The following is a 19,899-nucleotide window of genomic DNA, read 5'->3' as shown; positions in this document are numbered from 1 at the left end:
TCCTTCTCCTCCTCTGGCTGGCACAGAGCAGCAGAAAGAAGTTTGTGTGTCCAAGGGCCACCAAGAGAGTACTGGACCAGGCACGTTCTGTGTATGGACACAGAAGCACCCATAGGAGCTAATGATCAGTACCAGATGGGGACCTCTCCATGGATGTCAGCATGTCTAGATGCCTCTCTCCTCTTGTGTTAGCTAGTGTTCTCCAGAGAAAGAACAGAATGTCTATCTAGGTCTAGGTCTAAGTAAGAGGAAATTTATTACAGGAGTTGGCTCACACAGTTATGGCGGCTAAGAAGTCCCACAGTCTGCCAGCCACAATCTGGAGAACCAGGAAAGCTGGTGGTGTAATTCAGTCTGATGGTTTAGGTCCTGATCTGAGTCTGAAAGTCTGAGAAGCAGGAGCATCGACGTCCAAGGGCAGGAGAAGACAGATGTCTTAGCTCAAGCAGAGAGAGCGAATTCGTCCTTCCTCTGCCTTTTTGTTCTACTGGGATGATGCCGACCCCATTGGGGACGGCCACCTGCTCTACTCAGTTCACCAACTCAAATGCTAATCTTGTCCAGAAACATCCTCCCAGATGGACCCAGAAATAATGTTTTATCAGCTATCTGGGCATCCCTTAGACCAGTCAAGCTGACCATTAAAATGAACCATCACACCCTAATGACTTGTCTCTGGATAAGCTCCCCAAATTTGAAGTAGCCCATAAAAAAGAGGACTCCCAGACTCCTGACACAAGGTTTTGAACTAGAAAGTAAATTCACTTATAATAACGTGATGTTTCTTATGACCCTGATTTAACAAACCAAGATTCATAACCACTTCAGTGGCTGTTTCCAGGTTAGTTTGATCTGAATTCTTGGGATGGTTCTCCTTAAAAAAGGACCCAGTAGCCTCTCACGGTTTCTGCAACAGATTGTATGGTGACAAGCACCCCGCCTCATGGAAGATTCTGTATCAGTACCATGAGAAGCAGCAGCTGATGATTCTGAGGACGCTAAATGGCTTTATTAATCATAACCACAAACCAAAGGCTGTGTGTTTTCTCCAGCAGTTGAGTGAGAGATTGCCTTGTCTCCTGCTGCTCCCACAGTATAATCAAGGCATCAAGCTAAATTAAAGGAAATGCCATCTTCTCCTGACAGCAGGTGCAAAATTACCTCTAATTATGAATTTGCTAGGTACAACAGTGACTCTGCGTGAATTATAACATTGCATTCATTAAAGCAACCATTTAGGGTCTCACTTACCTTGACACGTGTACAGATTCTCAGAATTCAATAGTTCATTTCAAACCATCCCCTGTGCTCTTGGAGAACTGTGCTGGTTTGATAATTTGCAATCCAAAACCTTTGTTCAGAGTATAAGGTTCAGGGTAAGAAATGCTGGGTCTGAGTCCCAGATTTACTCTGACTGATGAGTGACTTGAATAAGTCAGTTAAGCTTTTCAGAACCCAGTTCCTCCATTCATAAAACGAGGAGGCAGAACTGGGCAATCTTTATGGCTCCTCAAGCTTAATGTGCTACTCGAGTTGAGGGCCACCGACCAGAAGATTGTGGGAAGTGCAGAATCTCAGGTTTACTGGTTTCACCACTGCATTGTGCATACGAATCATTTGGGGATGATGTTAAAATCAGATTCCAACTAAGTATATCTGGAGTGGGGCCTGAGGTTCTGCATTCCAGCGAGCTCCCAAATGTGGCTGCTGCTGCTCTGTAAATCACGCTTTGAATAGTGAGGCTCTCAGACTCCTTCTAGCTGTGTATTATCTAGTAGGCGATATTTACTGAGTACTTCCTGTGTACGTACTAAGCATTGCTCTACAATGTATATATCGTCTCATTTATTTCTCATAAAGACTGTGCAGAGAGAACACTATTAATATTGCCCACATTTTATGGGTAATGAAACTGAGGATCGTGAATATTGCCAACTAGATCAAGGTCATATGGAGGGCAGAATTGGGCTTTAAACTTGGATCAGTTGACGTGACACTAGTTCTAACTCATGCTTTTCCAAAGTTGTGTTGTATTAAATGAATGAATTATATATTTCACTATAAGGGCATTTTGAAGAGTTCCAATTTTTCTTCCTATTAAGAACAGCGCTTCAGTGAACACATGCGTCTATACACTTTGTACATAGTGCGACCTTGAGAGGGGTCTCTAGAAGTCCCATGCCTGGACCAAAGGATATGCATTGTTCCATTTGGATAAATATCACCATCTTGCCTACCATTGGGGCTTATGGTTTGAACACGAAAATTAAATCTCTTCATTGAGTGGCCGAATTTGAACTTTTGAATCCCAGACTGCTTTCAGCCAAAATCCTTACCCTATCTTTTGAAATAGCAAAATCATTACCTGTGACGACGGACTCTCCTTCTGGTTGTTCTCTTGATGAGATCAAAATGTTGATCCCATTGGGAAATGGTGATGCCTTTTTTAAGTCTCTAAAAAAAACTGAGAAAAAGTTGACAAGCTGGAATATGTCAAGTCCACATTTGTTAAGCTTGAATTCTGAAAAGACAAACCCTACGTTTGGGAAAATGGAATCTTTTGGTTTCCCGGTTTGGCTCCATATAATTAGTCTGAACCTCAACAGATTCTGTCTAGGGCAGCTAAAACATCAGGAAAGAAAAAAAGCATGAAGTCTCATTTTGATGAGGAGACTGAACTCCAAATGGTTGTTTGGGGAACCAACTTAGATTTCTGGCTGAAACTCAAGATGTTATACATTTTGCCTACATATTTAATACTGTACTCAAGTTCCCAAGCCTCCTCTGATGGATTTTTTTTTAGTTGTGAATCTGGGTATTTCTTGCTACTATAAATGGTTATTTCTCTACACAGATACACGTGGGAGATTATTTAATTAGAATCGAAAATGTTTTGAGCATGTTAAGTACAATCTAAGCGATCAGTATTATGATCTTTAAATGCTACAATAAGCATTATAATACATGCCTAATTCACTGATGAGCACTTGGCATGTCTTTGACAAATTCTTAATAAATTGCTCAAAAGAGCCCTTTAGAAAGTGTCATTTCACACTATATAACTCTACCTCTGATATTTCTCAACCTCGTCTATCTGCAAAAATGGGAAATTCTTTTGAACATTTTTCTTAACTGATTCTGATTTATGGCTTTCGGTGGAAACTCCCAGGGACTTGTTGCAATATACTGTAAATGAAATCTGCTAGCTACGCAATTTGAAAAGTGAAGGCTGTAGTCTCCAAGTTTTCAAAAGCAGCCCATTTCACCTAGACAATGAATCATGGGATCCATAAGTACATAGAGAGCCTGCATCCTGCACTTGGTGTGTGTCTTCAAGGGAAAAGCTGTATGACTCTTAACAAAGACGAGCCACAGCCCGGGTGTCATCTGGAGGATATTAAGGGAGGATTTGTAGCAATTTAGTTGATGGTTAGTGTTAGGGGCAGTGATTCCTTAGCATCAAAATACTCGATAATTTCTCCCTGTTCCCAGATCTAAGGCTTTGTGATTAAATTTGAGTGTAGGTAAAAGATGCTTTAAAAATTAATTTAAAAAAATTTAAATTAATTTTAAATAGGAAAGTCTATGGCTGCTCGCAACTCGAATTGCTTAGAAGTGGAAAAAAACAACCCTGGATTTAGTCGGACCATTTATTGATCTCTCACTGTGTGCCCCAAGCAAGGCATTCTAACTGTATTCCATAGTAAGTATTTATTTAATTCCAGTCTTCTATATCTACATTAAAAAATCTGAAAAGATTAAAGATATTCTGATGAGAAAGGTTAAGCTCAGAGGTTCAACATATTGTTAGTAAGGGGACCTGGCTTATTGACTTTTTAAAAATAAACTTATTTTAGAATAATTTCAGATTTCCAAAAACGTCACCCAGAGAATACAGACTTCCTGTAAACTTGTTACCCCGCATTTTACCTACTGTTAACATCCTACATAACCATGGTATATTTGTCAAAACTAAAATATTAAAATTAGTACTTTACTATTAACTACACTCCGACTCTATTCAGGCTTTATTTTATTTTGCAATCTTTTTCCCACTAATGTCTTTTTTCAGATCCAGAATCCCATTCAAGACCTCACATGAAAGGGAGTTTAGATATCATGTCTCCTGGTCTCCTCTGGTCTGTGACAGTTTCTCAGTCTTTCCGTGTTTTTCGTGACCTTAAATTTTGAGGCGTAATGGTTAGGTATTTTGTAGAATGCCCCCTTGATTTGGATTTTTCTTAATGTTTTTCTCATGGTTAGGTTGGGATTATGGGTTTTTGAGAAAAGCACCACAGAAGTGAAGCATCACATCGTTTTGTGCCATCTGCTTTCAACATAACTTATCACTGTCAGTGTTAGTCTTGATCGAGTGGTGGAGGCAGTGTCTGTCAGGTTTCTGGGGCTGCCTTTTGCATCAGTGGTAAAAGGTGTGGTAATTGATTAGTGATGTCTGCATCAGTGGTAAAAGGTATGGTAATTGATTAGAGATGTCTGCCAGGAGCACAGAATTAGCTAATTGTGACACACCATTTTTTACAGATGAAAAAACTGAGATTCAGTTAGCAGAATTTCATGTTATTAGACTCATGGCTCAGTTATCCGTATTCCAAGCATTAAAAAACAACAAATATATGTTGAACATCTTTAATATGCAAGGGCCACATGTATGTTTCTCATTTAATGGAGAGAATCGAGAGAATGTTGAAGCTTTAGGGGGGGACTTAAGAAGTAATCCAGTTTCCTCATTATTATTTTTTTTAATGAAAAAAATTAAAAACTCCAAAAAGCGAATACACCAGAGACTCAGAAAGTCACAATTAGTGCCTGATGCACAGGGGCCTAGGAGACTGAGGCTGGAGTCTTGTCATCTAGCTGCTCTCGGATGTTGCATTCCTGCTGATAATTTATTGTTGTGCTTCTGTAAGTTACTTAAACTAAAACACCTATAGTATTTACGGTGTGGTCTCTTCCTGGACACCATTGAAATCAGCCCTTCTCCATGGGTGAGAGAATGACAGATGAAAACATTTTCTCTCTATCTCACCAAAACATCTTTGGTTATTGAGTATAAGTGGATAGTTTTTACAGGCAACTGTGGGCTTCCAAAAATTTACTTGTGTGAGGACAGTTGAGTGAGTCCCAGCCATTTCTCAGGACCTGAGCTAGATGCTGGCTGTACATTGGTGAATAAAGTGGACATGTTTCCTGCCCAAGGACAACTTATATTGTAGTCGGGTATACAGACATAAAATAAAGTAAAATAGGAGCATCATGATTATAAAGTATGAAGAATGCTGTGAAGGAAACAAACATGGAATGCGAACAAAATAAAGAAGGGAGGGGACCCTAATTGGCCAGGACAGACTTGCCTGACAAAGCGCTGCTTACACCAAGAAAAAGGGAGCCTTTGCCTGAGCCAGAATGGGTCGTGTACGCAGAGCCCCTAACACAGAGGACAGGAGGACAAGTCCGAGGCACTGGAAGAAGGTCTGCGAGGCTGGATTTTAGTAAACCGTGGAGCAGCAGATGTGTCATACCCTACCCATATCTCCTCGGGCCTTAGTGGTCCTGTATTCAGTGGTGGCTCTCCCTGGCGTGCTAGAGGAACCAGGGATGGATGTCCCAGAAGCTGTTCTCAACCTCCGATGAGTGGGAGTCAGTGGGGTTACTGGGGGGCAGATTCTGTGCTCCCCCGTCTCCCAGGTGTCCTTGGGGATTGAGCCTCAGTAGGCCGTCGTGGCAAGCTGCCTGACAATATACCTTTTACTGGCTTCCTTCCCTTCACCGCCTTCTGTCCCCGTTCCTTTATCTTCGCTCCTCCAAATGAGCTACTTGAACTCATATTCTTAGTTCGGGGTCTCATTTGGAGGAACCCAGCTGAGGACCACTGGGCAGGGTGGTACAGCTGAGGTTGGAGGTATAGGCAGAAGGTAGACCGTGCAGCGCTCTTTTTCAAGGTTGTAAAGAAATTTGAATTCATTCTAAATGCAACAGGAAGCAATGGAAGGCTCTTAAGAAGGGCTGACTTGATTAGATTTAGATTTCAAAAATGATACTCTAAAATGTAGATTGGCCTTAGAATCAGAGATTTAGAAATCACCTTCGAGGCAATCTATTTGAGCCCTGGCTTTGTAGGGTAAGCAAGTGAGATCCACCGAATTAGTGACATTGAATATAATTTTGTGCCCGAAGCCACACAGTTGTAGAAATAAGAGTGAGATCTCAAGACCAGCCTCCTGACTGTCTAGGGTTGACTCGGAGGTGGCTTTATGGCTCTCGTACCCTCTTCGAGTACTTTCACCCACAACAGCATTTGCTAAGGAAAGCAACATAAATTTTGAATTCAACACCGTGCCGCAGAGAGTGGCATTCGATAATTACCATCCTCTGGTAGACAGTTGAAATTGCAGGGGAGAAACACCGTGAAGACACTGTCCCAGTGATTAAGTATTAAAGACACTGAAGATTTTGCTTCGTGGTAAGTACCAGGATAGGGTATGATAACCGTTTGCAAATATTTGTAATAGTGCAGACAGTGAAGAGGGAGAGAAATTACTTAGAACAGTGGAAGGAATCTCGAAGTAATGAGGTGGAACAAAAGGGAAATATTATTAGCTGAATTGAAGAGTGGGAAAAGGCTCTTTCCAATGAGAGCTAGTTGGTCGTATTTACACACAAAGCCCATTGTCTAAGTGAACCTCATGAAGTGTTCGAAATGAAAAAAAAAAAAAAAAAAAAAGAATAGCTTTATGCCGGCACGCATCTCTTCTGTTTCTTGAAATTGTTTTCTCTGATCCTCCCCCTCTTCAAACACATTTGCTGTTTGTATGAGATGCAATTATTTTATAGCAGAAGATGTGTAACACTGTTTGGTTAGTTTTATGATTGACCAAGTCAGATTTCTCTCTTATCAAACAGAGATGGATAAATAATTTGACTACAAACCAACTGTTCTCTAATTATGTTTCATTTGTTGATCGTCTGTGACATTAAGAGAGAATACCATTGTTAATCATTTCTACAGCGTTTTAACATTTGTACAATTATAAACTACAAAAATGTGTCAAGGTTACTGAAATACTACATCTTCAATGGAAGATAAAACTCTCCAGTGTGAGTTTGAATGGTTAACATTAAACAAACAAAAAATGGTTGACTTTTATCTGAGTTGTTTTCAGTGTATTTAAGTGGTTATTACTGATTATGATTCACTTGTAATCAAGGCTATTTTCCTTTATTTCCTTTGGATTTGTCGACTATGCTAGTATCGATCATTTCACAACCTTTGAAAGTAACCATGATCCGTTCGGTCCAGGAAAAAATACCCAACAATCCTTGGGTCCCTTTAGTGTAGGGGGGTCCTCTGAGGATAAAGTGTTACTGATGGGAATGAGTAGTCCTCTGTGCTAACCGACCCTCTTCCCATGTTGTCCTGAGTGTCATCATTGAATGTAATAATTTCTCAGCACACTGTTTGCTTTGTCTTCAATTAGGAGCCAGCAAAATAGATGCTATAATTATATCTCCTTTAGACGATTCCCATTTGATTGAGGGCTGGGCTGAAAATATACTCCACATTATCATATGAAAAAGCCACATAAGAAAGCCTGTCTTCAAACTGCACAGTGAACCCTGCCCCAAGTGATTCTAAATGAAGCGACAAAGTGCAAAAAAAGGCAAGAACACTTACTTGACCACGGACCCACTGAAATATCACTTTGATGAATGCAAACACATTTATCATCTTCACTAGGAGGTGTTCTGTCACTGTCCGGGTGAAGGGTGTGTTAGCTGTGAGGAATGGAAGCCTGCACCTAGCTCGCTTAAACAAGAAAGGGAATTTATTAGCTGCATACAGCGATATGTGACAGCATCCACATGGTGCTGGAATTAGACTGTAGAAAACCATCCAGAACCAAGGCTGATTCTTTCGGCTTCCTCTGGGATCAGGCGATCTCTCATCCCTGCCTTCGTCTCCGTCACCCCCTCACTCTCCGTAGGAGTTGGGCTCTCTTTGCTTCTCTCTTCATGTGTCTGCCCTACAGCCCCCCTGATTGGTACCACCTCAGTTGTAGCCACACGTGGACCCTCAGTTCCAGTTCTGAATTCTGGGAGGGGCAATCTGATGAGGCCAGTTAGGGCCGTGTCCTCTCCTGGTCTACACAGTGGTGGCTGTGGGTGACTGTTGGTGTTCTCCAAACACGGCTGCCAGAACTCAGTCCTGCATACAGGGATGATTCTCTGGGAAAAGGGATCGTTGCAGGTACCAAAAGGTGTTTACTGCATCGATGAAGCTGACATGGTCCAATGAAATCTTAGCCAGCTTTAAAACAGAAGAACATTCTGCCATGTGCTACAACATGGATGAATCTTGAAGACGTTACACTGAGTGAAATAACCCAGCCATAAAATGTCACATTTTGTATGATCTCGCTTCTGTGAGGTGTCTAAACTGGTCAAATTTTCAGAAACAAAATAGAATTGTGGTTACCCGTGAAGAGTTGCTGTTTAATGGGTATGGAGTTTGCGTTTCGCAAGATAAAACAGTTGTGGAGATGGGTTGCACAATAATGTGTGTATAGTTGACACTCCTTAAATGCACACTTAAAAATGATTATGTTATGTGTTTTTTTTTTACTACAATTAAAAAAAAAAAAAAAAGAAAAAACAATGGAATGGAAAGATATAAACTGATAGCTTCATGGAACAACTATACCAGTCCTGGGCTGCCTGCCTCTAGACTTCTTGTTAGGTGAGGAAAATAAAGCCCTAACTTAGTAGGGAAAAAAAAAAAGTAGATGATTCCTCAAAGCCTACTGACTTCTAGGATGGTCATCAAGACCCTCCATCAACTGGTCTCAAAATCTGGGTCCCCATTTGTCCTTTCGTTCCCAGAGGTTTCAGCCAAGCTGGACCACTCAGTTAGTGTCCCGGAAGCCTGGGGCGTCCCAGTCTCCCAGACGCACCTCCCACGTTAGCTCACTCAGCAGACTTCCTCGAGACTAGTAATTCGGACAATTTTCCCGTTCTGAGTGCCCGTATTTCTTATGGTACTTAGCTCTTCCTGTCTTGCATTGGAACTTAGGTCTAAATCTTTCTGCTCCAATGATATTGTAAGTTCCCTGAATCAGGAAACAGGATTTGAAAGTTCCTGTATCTTCCAATAGCAGCACTGTCCAAGAGCCAGGCACGGAGCAAATACTTGGAATGTAAACAAACCAACCAAAAACACGGTCAGAAGTTTCCACGAAGGCTGAAATAGAAATGCGTGAGCTTTCTGATAAAACAGAATCTATTGCTTCCATTTTATTTTCGGGTTTGGATATATGGCATGTTAATATGAATCAAATAAAAGCCTCTGGGGTCATATTAAGGATGGAATTCTGTGAAGTCAAGGGGAGTAACTGCTCGGTTATTCTGAATCATTAGCTAGTTAAGACTAATAATGCAGAATTGATCATTTTTCCATATGGCATTTTCATCATATAGACCAGATGTTTCTATTGTTTCACAATATAAAAACCCCTATTTTTAACACTAATTTTGTGATAATAGTACTTTCGTGTCTGGGGACAGAGAAAATACATAATAATAGAGCTCTGACCAATTCAATGATGCTTTATCTTGTTAGTCATAGGACCATCTACATATATGTGAAAAACAGCAGCATTTGATTGTATGATACATAGTATTTTTCCAACAACAGATAATGCATGTAGTACATAGAGATTTTCAGAGCCTTTTTTTAATGTTGACATACATCTTAATCGACTAAGAACTATCTACCAAATGTCTAGCTTTTGGGCAGAACCACCAGCAAGGATTAGATTGCATTCCAGCACCTTTCAGCTAAATGTGTTACTTTTCAGATCTACCTTCTCTGGGCAGGATAGAAAGTCTTGCCCTCATAATACTTGGGGAAACCCTTCACTCGTGGTTGGATGCACCTTACACAGTGAAACATGGATGATTTACTAACAGTTAAGGTAAAGAAACACACATCCGGCCAGCTACAAATAAAGATTTGATCTGGAGTTAATGGCCCAGACCTCCTTAACGGATCTTGGAAAATTCTTGCTCTGACATGTCTGTTTGGTCGTGGTGTCATCTAACATCTACTTTTGTCACACGGATCCTCCCCTGCGCATTATACCAGCCAACATCCTTTAGTTTTTAGTTTAAAGGCCACTTCTTCATGGAGGCCCCCCCTGCTTTCCCCAAGCCCAGGAGACCGCTGCTTTTGTAACATCATGACTGTGCTTGTAATTCAGCCATCAAGATGGTACGCCACTGAGAGCACACTTAGCCTCCTACACGTTTGTATCCTTAGCACATAGTCGCCGATCGATACGTGTTTGTTGAATAAGTAAGTTAATGAACATCTCCTGCTGTTTCATATTGAACTCTATATTGGTCTGATTAATTAATCGCAGAGCAATCTCAACTGCGGTCTAAAAATCACTCAATAGTCAGACCTAACATGTGGTCTTAATTAATTATATTTGCTTAAGGCACCTACGTCTGTTTTTATTTATGACTGCCCACATTAGTACAGATATTGCAATCTATTCATCTTCTCTCCTGTGTGATCTGAAGTCTCTCTTCACTGCTTCACAGTTCGTTTTCAATAGCTTTTGCTTTCTGCCCCTTAGAATGTAAGTCCCATGAGGGCAGTGACCTTGTTTGTCAGGTTTCTGTGATGTTCTTAGCACCTAAAACAATACATGGCAGACCCCTGATACATATTTATTGTACGAATAAATGACTGTCGACTGATGGCTAACTTACATCCTATTCTCTCTAGTATGCAGTATGTTACTCCCTGGACACTGGACTTTCTGTCTTGCTTCAACTTCAAGTTCAGTAAGAGAAACAAATTGAGGCTTGCAGGGACCTGAATACCAAAAATGTGTATTCACTGCTTCTCATATTACCCTCATCAGTAATGTGGATTGTTGGGGAGGATAAATGAAGACATTATAGTTCAGGTTTGATCTCAAACTCCCTTTGCATTCCCAAACAAAGAATAAGTCTGTGTTTCACCGCGATTGTATAATAAAAAGTAGAGGATTGTGGCTTATGTTACTTGGAGTTGATTTAAATTTTTATGAACCTGATACCTCTGAAAGGCAATAATCAAAACAAAACCACGGTAATTGTTTTCATTTGAAAACATCAGAATGGGACCTCATTACATTCTGGCGAGTGACTCAAGAGGAAGTATGGGAAGGCAAAGCATAGGCTCCATTTTGAAAATAAATTTCTTAAAATATTCAGCCAAGTCATGGAAGGAAGTACAAAGCCAGAGGTGACAATTTTCAATCAATATTCCAAATTCTTTTAATTAAAGATGTCTTGGGATTACAGACAGTGCTGGGACATACATATGTATCTATAATAAACAAGATGTATTTTGCAGGGATGGATTTGGGTTTTGGCATCGACTTGATAGGGAGATCAAAGCACTAGCTGGCATTAGAAGGATTTAGATACATTTGTCATAGGCAGCTGTTATGCTAATCTCATTTATGCAGTTGTCAGCTGATAGGCTCTGATGAGCCAGCTGAGTGGGAAAATCATTATTCCATCCCTATTGTGATAAGTGTTATTTATTACTGTCAAATGGTATTAATGTTTGATTCGGAGATGGGGAGTGGGCACCATCTACATGAAGTTCATCCATTCATGGTCCACTGCAACAAAAGGCATCGCTGAATTCCAGCCAAACGAACTTCATTTCTGGGTGAAAAAAGAAGAATGGATTTAATTTGCATATGTTTTAAAAGGGTAATGAAGTAATATGATGTTTATCTTGGTTGAAGAGTGGTAATTTTCATTGGCGGTACTCCAGCCTCGTTGGAGCCATTGTGAGGCGTTTACTGTTGGGTTGTTGGGGAAGGACTTTTTAAAGCAGCAGGTGCATTGGGGGCTGGGGAGGGGCAAGATGATTTATTCATTAGGCCAAAAATGAGCAATCTGGACCTCTATTTTTTCTTCATCTTCCTCAGAAATGTATTTATAACTAAATCCCCTCTCTGTTCCTCCGTGATGGTGATATCCCCTGATTTTCGCATTCCTTTTGTGGCCTCTGACAATTTAATTATGTGAAATCCCTAACCCGTCACTCACTTCATTTCTGGTCCCCTTTTGTTATGATCAGATTTACTGTTTTCACTCCATCTAAACTGCTGTCTGTACAGGCCTGGTGTTTTGGAATGGGGTGTTGCTTTCTAGTTAGGTTAAAGCGAGGAGACGGTTAAGGATGGCTGAGGGTTTGTTCTTAAGCATTTGGTTAAATTAACTGCTCAGCTGAGCTCTGAGTTGTTAAAAATGATTCCCTCTGTTAGGAGACTTGGGGAGAGCTGTCCTCTTTCCAATACAGCTGCATCGGTTAATGCCGCTTTGGCTTATTTTTCTTGTGTTAAAAATACAGATAACCTAATTATAGCTCCTCCTCAGTTCCCAAACGCCTCACTTAATGACTCATTAGTGCAGCGAGAACACTTTCCATCGCTTGCTCAATAATATTCTGTTTCTGAGGACTTCATCTTCTTTTCTTCATATTTGCTCTGAGAAAAAAAAAGTTTGACTCAACATATTTCAGAGCCTTTAGATTTTGCTGATTAGCTTCATTTCTGTATAACGAGCTGGTCACTTTTCAGGACCCAGCTTCTCTCTTCTTTTCGGGTTGATCGGAATGGGCCAGATGTCTTTGTTCGGTGAGAGGAAGACATGGATCGTAAGAGTTTTGTTAACCCTTGAACTCAAGGAACTCTGTCTTCCTCCTTACCCAGTATTTAACGTAGCTTTCCTGACATTCAGAATCTCTCATTAGATGACTTAATCCCCCGTGTTTCCCCAGAAGCCAGCAGAATTCCAGGCACTGAAGGCCCTCGAGGAATAAATGAATGGACCTTAGGAAGCTTATAGTCTAGTTCAAGGGTTGCCAAACTTTTTCTGTAAAGGACCAGCTAGATTGTAAATCCCTTAGGCTTTGAGGGCCATATGGTCTTTGTTGCGATTTTTCAACCACTGCCGTAAGTTGAAAGCAACCATAGATCATCTGTAAGCGTTGAATGGGTATGGCTGTGTTCCAATAAATGTTGATGGATGCTTAAATTTGAATTTTATATAATTTTCAGGTGCCATCAAGTATTTTTATTTTTCCAACCGATTAAAAATGTAAAAGTTATTCTTAGCTCATGGCCATACGGAAACAAACAGTGGGCTGGATTTGATCCCCGGGCCGTAGCTTGACGACCTTGGTCTTGCTCACCTCGCTGGCCTCACCTCCTATTCCTCTCTTCCTTATTCACTCCCTTCCAGTCCCTTTGGCTTCTTCTTTTGTTCTGCAAACCCGCCAAGCTTGTTCCTGCGTCTGGGCCTTTGCCTTTGCCGTCCTTCTGCTGTCCTTCTGCCTGGAACAGTTCACCCTCCGCGGTTCCTTTGACTGGCAACCTTCTCAGAATTATTCGGGTCTCAGCTCAAATGCCAACTCTTCAGAGGCCTTTTCTAATACTGCATTTGCAAGCAGGCGTTTCTACCCCAGCCGTTGGCCTTCATTTCTCTAGTTCTAATCACCATCTGAAACAATTGTATTTATTTACAAGTTAACATATCTGTCTTCCAGAATGTAAATTCCTTGAGATCAGGACCTTTCTGTCATTTGAAATGTGGCTCTGCGGTGCCCAGAACTGTGTCTGGCCCATGGTAGATGGGCACTCATGGGACGAGGAAGATGGGCAAACAGAAGATGCACACCCTCATTCTGGAAGTATTTTTGGTATTCCTCCCCCAAAAACCTCAGTTCAAATACGAGAGGGAATATGTGCACCCATAACTGTGATATAAAGAGTGGAAGCCCTGAGGGCCGTCAGGGGTTCAGAGAAGAGGAAGCTCACCTCCAGAGGGATGAAAAGCAGACGGCTGGACGCAGGAGGCCATCTTTGCCCCGAGGCATTGGGTGTGCGGAGCGGAGAGGGGGAGATTCGCCGCAGCTGGGTTTCTAGAGGGTTACTGAAGATTATTCCAGAGTTGTATTCAAGTGAAGAACTCACCCTGTTGCAGTGAGAAGGTCGAGACGTAAGTCTTTAAATGAGAAAGTTCGGAGGGAACGTCTCACAGAGGAGTGTGTTAAACACCTGGGTAAGCCTCTCCATCACAGTTCTACAGCCGCAGAGACTATTAGACCCGAGAGCTTCTCCCAGAACGTGGAGTCAGTGCACCAGGTGAGCAAAAGAACGAGAGTGACAAATTTTATTCTTCACATAATAGATAATTTCTTCAATAGGATCTGATTCTCCCTGGACACCCTAGCCGCCTCCTCATGGCTGCTACATGCACCCTTCGCTTCGGTTTCTGCTCCAGGCTACCGTGCTGCCTCATACCTGTTCACATTGCTTTTTCTTCTTTTTTTTCCTTTCTCTTTCTTCCTCCCTCCCTTTTCTCTCCCTCCTTCCTTCCTTCCTTTCTTCCTTCCTTCCCTCCTTCCTTCCTTCCCTCCCTCCGTCCCTCCCTCCTTTCCTTTCCTTTCCTCTTCCTTCCTTCCTTTCTTCCTTCCTTCCTTCCTTCCTTCCATCTTTTTTCCCTCCTTCATTGCGGTGTTCTCCCATTCAAGAACTAGCTACTCTCCTTCCTTCTTTCTTTCTCTTCTTCCTTCCTCCTTTCCTCCCTTTGTCCCTCCCTCTCTCTCTCCCTCCCTCCCTCCCTACCTTTCTAAACTTGTTTAAAATTTTAAAATACAGCTGAGGGTCAGATTTGACACGTGTCCCACTGCTTTGCCTCATCTAGGCTTAGGTCACTCCTCTTCCTCCTCTAGAATTTTGCTCAAGGGTCACCACCTCTTTCTTTGTGCTTTCATGATACCTTATGTCCGACTACCATAGTTCTTGTTATTATGAAACTCACGACATCATTAGATATAGATTTAAGGAGCCATTATAGCATCCCTCTACATGTTCCATGAAAGCAGAAATTGCATTTTAGTTCCAGAAAAGCTTGGCTTTCTTTAAGCAAATTGCATTTTAGTTCCAGAAAAGCTTGGCTTTCTCTAAGCGACTAGTTGCGTGCGTGTGTGTGTGCGTGCGTGTGTGTGTGTGCATGTGCGTGTGTGCGTGTGCACACGCGCGCACGAATGTGTGTTTGCTTTGGCCCTCAGAGAAGTTTCTGCCTCATTTATAATCCACCTCTTTCAATAAAATGTTCACCTAACCACTTTCTTTCATATTCCTTTCATCCTAACTTGTTCTGTTTGTTTTATACTCTTGTATTTATACTCTTGTATTCTTTTTTAAAAAAAGAATCTGTTACTCTTTTTGACATAAAAAGGATATGAATAAATACAAATCACCTTTAATTTTATACTTTTCTAGGTAATTCTTTACCTTAGTTACAGAGAATGTGGAAAGTGAGCATAGAGTCTTTTACCTTCCTTATTCACATTGGGCCTCCCAATAATGTTCTACATCTAAATACTGGATGAATATACCATAAACGATGACGAGACAATGAAATATTCGATCATTTCAATCTCCTTTAGGTAATCCATTTAAAGTGGCAGATAAAATGACGAGGCAAGCCACAAGTTTTATTATCGAGAATGATTATGGGTGTTTGAGATCTTAGCTTCTGTGCCATATTTGTAATTTTACTGCTAGAGCTCCATGCCAAAGCAGTTAACGAGAATAAGTTTAAGACGACTGAAATCACGTCACATTATAACTGACACGTCTAGGATTAATTTTACAACTTGTGATTTTAATTTTGGTGAAAATATATTTAAAATTATCTCTCGTCACCATCTCTTATTAGACATAATGAAACTTGATGATACTCTAATAACATTAAACTGTTTTGGTAGTCACTGAGGTCGGTGTGAAAAGACTATTCAAGCTAAGAAAATTAAGGATCATTTTTGAAAGAAAGGATTTGGGGGCCTTTGAGGAGCTGAGTATTTCATTCATCTCACACACTACATTATCGTTTACACCAGCAGGTAATTCAGAAGATATTCTGTACATTAAAAAACTAGTGTGAAATTAATGAGAGGAAAGCAAGGATATTTTAGCAAAGAAGGAAGCAAGAATAGAGAGGTCATGTCACTGCAATTTGATACATATGTTCTGGAATGATATTTATTATTAGCAGGCCACAAAAAGTACTGGGTCCCCAAAACTTGATAAATAAAGTTGCTGATGTCACTAGGTCATTGCATTTATCTTCTTAGATCTTCCCAGTCTTCTTTCTTTCCTATTCCTTCCTTATTTCTTCCTTTTTCCTTTCTATCTCGGGTCCAAATCCATCGAAGTTACTTCCTTCCTCTTGGCCCAACTTTTTCCTTTTGTCAGATGAGAAAAAAATTAATTAGGGATAGAACGATATTACAGTGTGGGAAAACTTAGATAACGTCTCTCATTTTTCCTAACGGTGGAGTAATAATAGTTGGCCTGAAAACTTGCTACATTCTCAACATTTGCCAAATTAGGGACTTTATGTGTTCAGTTCATATATCTTCCTTCATGTTCTTTTCAAAAACTTGTGAATTTTTATAGCATTTTTTTTTACTCTATCTTAGTTCATTCCCTTCTCTGTCCTTAACCTCATTCCCAAATGTAACTTATGTTAATACAACAAACACGTTAATACAATAAACATGTATTAAGTACCTACTATATGCCAAGTGCCTGCTGGGCATGGGAGAGATTCTGATCAGAATAAGAGTCAATGTTTGCCATCTCGGAGCTCATTGTGTAGTAGACAAAGCAAACAAACAGATAGACAAGTCAACTAATAATTCTAGGACAATCTGGTAGTGTTACAAGAGTCTGTGATCTAAGTTTTTCAGAGGTGATATTTGAAATGGGCCTGGAAGGATCTATGGTGTCCTAGCTGGAGAAAAAGTGGAAAAGCATCTCTGGAGTAGGAAAAGCACGTGAAAGACCAGCATGGGCCCCGTGAATAGAGCTGTAAATCATGGAAGCAGAGGGAATTGGTGGGTGGGTGAAGACAATCCTTGGAAACGAAGCCAGGCTTCAACTACGGAAAGCCTTTGCTTTGTATGCATCTTAGATTTTATGAGGACCTGTGGTTTATGGGAAGCAGTGGACATTTTAAATAAGGGAAGTGGTATGATGGCCCTGCAGTTAAGGAAGTTTATATTGGAGCAAGGAGGAGCTGAAGAGAAAACTAATTAGGAACCTATTGACACAATCTAGGTGAGAGGTAATAAAGGATCCAGCTAGACAATGGAAGAGGTAGTATATTTGAGAGAGATTTAGGAGGTAGCTTTGATACTGGTGATTGATTGGACAGGAAGGATGAGGGACAGGGAAGAATAGAGGGTGACTCTGAAGCCTGTTCCTTGATATGTTCATTCTAAGAAGAGATGGACCTAAATGTAGTCTGACAGCTCATGTCACCCAGATGTCTGGTGGAAGAGTGTCATGCAGAAAAGTTCTGTGGTTCATTCGTTCATTCTCATTCATCCACCCATTCATTCAAGATTTCACCCACCCAAAATATATCTGTTAAAAAATAATGCCTAGATTCCAGGCATTCTGTCAGTCACAGGAATACAGTAAAAACATCAGAAGAAAAAATTAATGATGACTTGATACACATATATATTATGAAATGTTTACCGCAATAAAGATAGTTAACACATCCTTTACCTCATATAATTACCATTTCGTTGTTGTTGCTATGGAGCATCTATCCTGGGTTTCTTCTAAATATTCCTTATACAGCCTTTCTTTCTCTGAAAAGTTTTCTTCCTTCCCTCCCTCTTTAGAGTCAATATATTTCTTTCATAGTTCTCGATTTGCCTTGGATTTCCTTTTTATTCACTTGAAATTAGTATATTTCTTGTTAGAAGTCAAATAAATATATATATATATATTTATATTCTTATTGTGAGAAATTTCCCAGAAATATAAAAGCGGAAACCCCCATTGATCAATTGCCTCATTTCAAGGTCAGCTCACGGGCGGTCTCATTTCACATGACTTCCTTCTTCCGTGCGTACCCCTTCTTTTTCTTCTTCCCCTTTGCTTTTTATGCTTGGATAGGGACCATCTATCAGTTCATCTATCAGTTGGAATCTGTCAGTTCTTTCTTTTACTGGGCATCTTCTACTTCTTCTGATTTTAGCTTTTATTGCTTAAGTCTAGATAACTTTATCAAGAAACGTGTATGTTCCTTCATTCTTGATTGCTTGAAATCTACTCTCTTTCTACATCTATAATCATGGAATGTTTCTATTTGAACAACGATTTGCTAAATTTATGAACATTTCTGTAAATGAGTTGACTTTAAGATGCCCCCAACTCTGCATTATGATTCTAATCAGCACATTAATGAATGGGTGCAGAAATGAGCCTATTTGCAAATTGCCAGATTAGATTTGTCCTTGTTTAACTAAAAGCTTTAACTAAAAGCAGGGCTTAAAATACTGAAGATGATAAAGCCTCATCTATGACTGAACATTTCTTCATCAAATTGTGCTTTAAAAGAGTTTAAGAAAATTTTTGCTATTTGTTAAAAGATTCAGTCTAAAACAACGGAATGAAGTTTAAGTCATCAGATAAATCATTATGTAAAATAATAGCCTTATTAATATAGTGTTTTAACTTTGCTTTCTCTGGATCTAAAAATTTCTGAATTAAAAATAAAATTGTGAGCTGTGATTGATTTATTTTTTATGTGTCTGCTCAGGTCCTGCCTCCTTAATTGGGCTAAGTCAATTTCACTGTTTTTCCTATGCCATTTCTATCCTCCAGCTGTCAAGCCAAAGAAAGAATTAATATCAATAATCCAGTGATCAGATTTAATCTGTAAGATTAGTCATCATTTAAATTACAAAGACACAGACAGAAAAGAAACCCTCGTCAATTTTATTTTCTCACGCGATAGAGTGAGACGGGTATTCACATGCGTGTGAAATCATACATTCACGTGTATCTTATTGCATTCTTTGCGTTTCTGAAAACAACGTAAACGGCGGCGTTAAAAGAAACTCTTCTCCCACATGGCGTGTTGTCTACTCTTATTTCATTTCTCACATATCTAGAAGCAGCCTTAGCAGCTACTGATTTTTGTCCTTAGAGGTTTTCACTTTTGTACGTTTGTTTTAACAAGCATTGATTGATATGCCATTTCCTCAATTACGTAGGCATTGCTACCTTTACTGGTAGATTGAGAAAGAAAGACAGAGAGAGAGAAAGTTGGAAAACGGTGATAACAGCACACCACCACAATGAAACTACTACGCACCGCCCTCGCGAAGGATTCTGCTGATTCAGTCATGAGATGTGTTATTACTATGGTTTAACAGACAGGTAGGAACAGAGAGCTTCAGGACCAGCTTGCTGTGGCACAGCTACTGTGGCAAAGCCCTGTTGTATTACCTTGTTTTAAGCTAAATCGGTCTGTGGCCATGCCACCCTGAACAAGCCCGATCCCGTCTGATCTCGGAAGCTAAGCAGGGTTGGGCCTGGTTAGTACTTGGATGGGAGACCACCTACTTAGGAAGACCAGGTGCTGTAGGCATAAAAAAATAAAAAAAATGAAAAATAAGAGATTGTAAGCTGACAAGATCCTTGCAGTCTGTGAGGTCAACCAAGGGTTGCCTCGCCTGAAAAAAAAAAAAATTAGCTAAATCACAATGACCATAAAAGAAACTCTTAGGCAGGACATTAGGTAAACCAACGTTTTCCAAAAAATGCTTTTCAGGACATTTTGCGTCTGTCAAGATGCCCTGAGAACAGAAGAGCCTGTTAGTCAAACACGTTTTGGAAAATTGCATCAAGTATCCTGGAGGTTCACAATGCAAATCAGCATAGTAAAGGCTCTGAGAAATCCTGGAGTTAAAAAAAGCGGCTAAGTATAAATTTTTTTAAC

The 19,899-nt window shown here is 40.3% G+C and overlaps 1 pseudogene; it reads left to right on the top strand.

Moving 5' to 3' along the window:
• Nucleotides 1-19,425: 19,425 nt before the first annotated feature.
• LOC112477375 lies at nucleotides 19,426-19,548 on the top strand (annotated as a pseudogene).
• Nucleotides 19,549-19,899: the final 351 nt, after the last annotated feature.

The sequence above is a fragment of the Pteropus alecto genome, unplaced genomic scaffold, assembly GCF_000325575.1.
Source record: "Pteropus alecto unplaced genomic scaffold, ASM32557v1 scaffold123, whole genome shotgun sequence".
Classification (NCBI taxonomy): domain Eukaryota; kingdom Metazoa; phylum Chordata; class Mammalia; order Chiroptera; family Pteropodidae; genus Pteropus; species Pteropus alecto.
The sequence above is the reverse complement of the archived record's forward strand: the minus strand, read 5'-3'. Positions and strand labels throughout refer to the sequence as shown.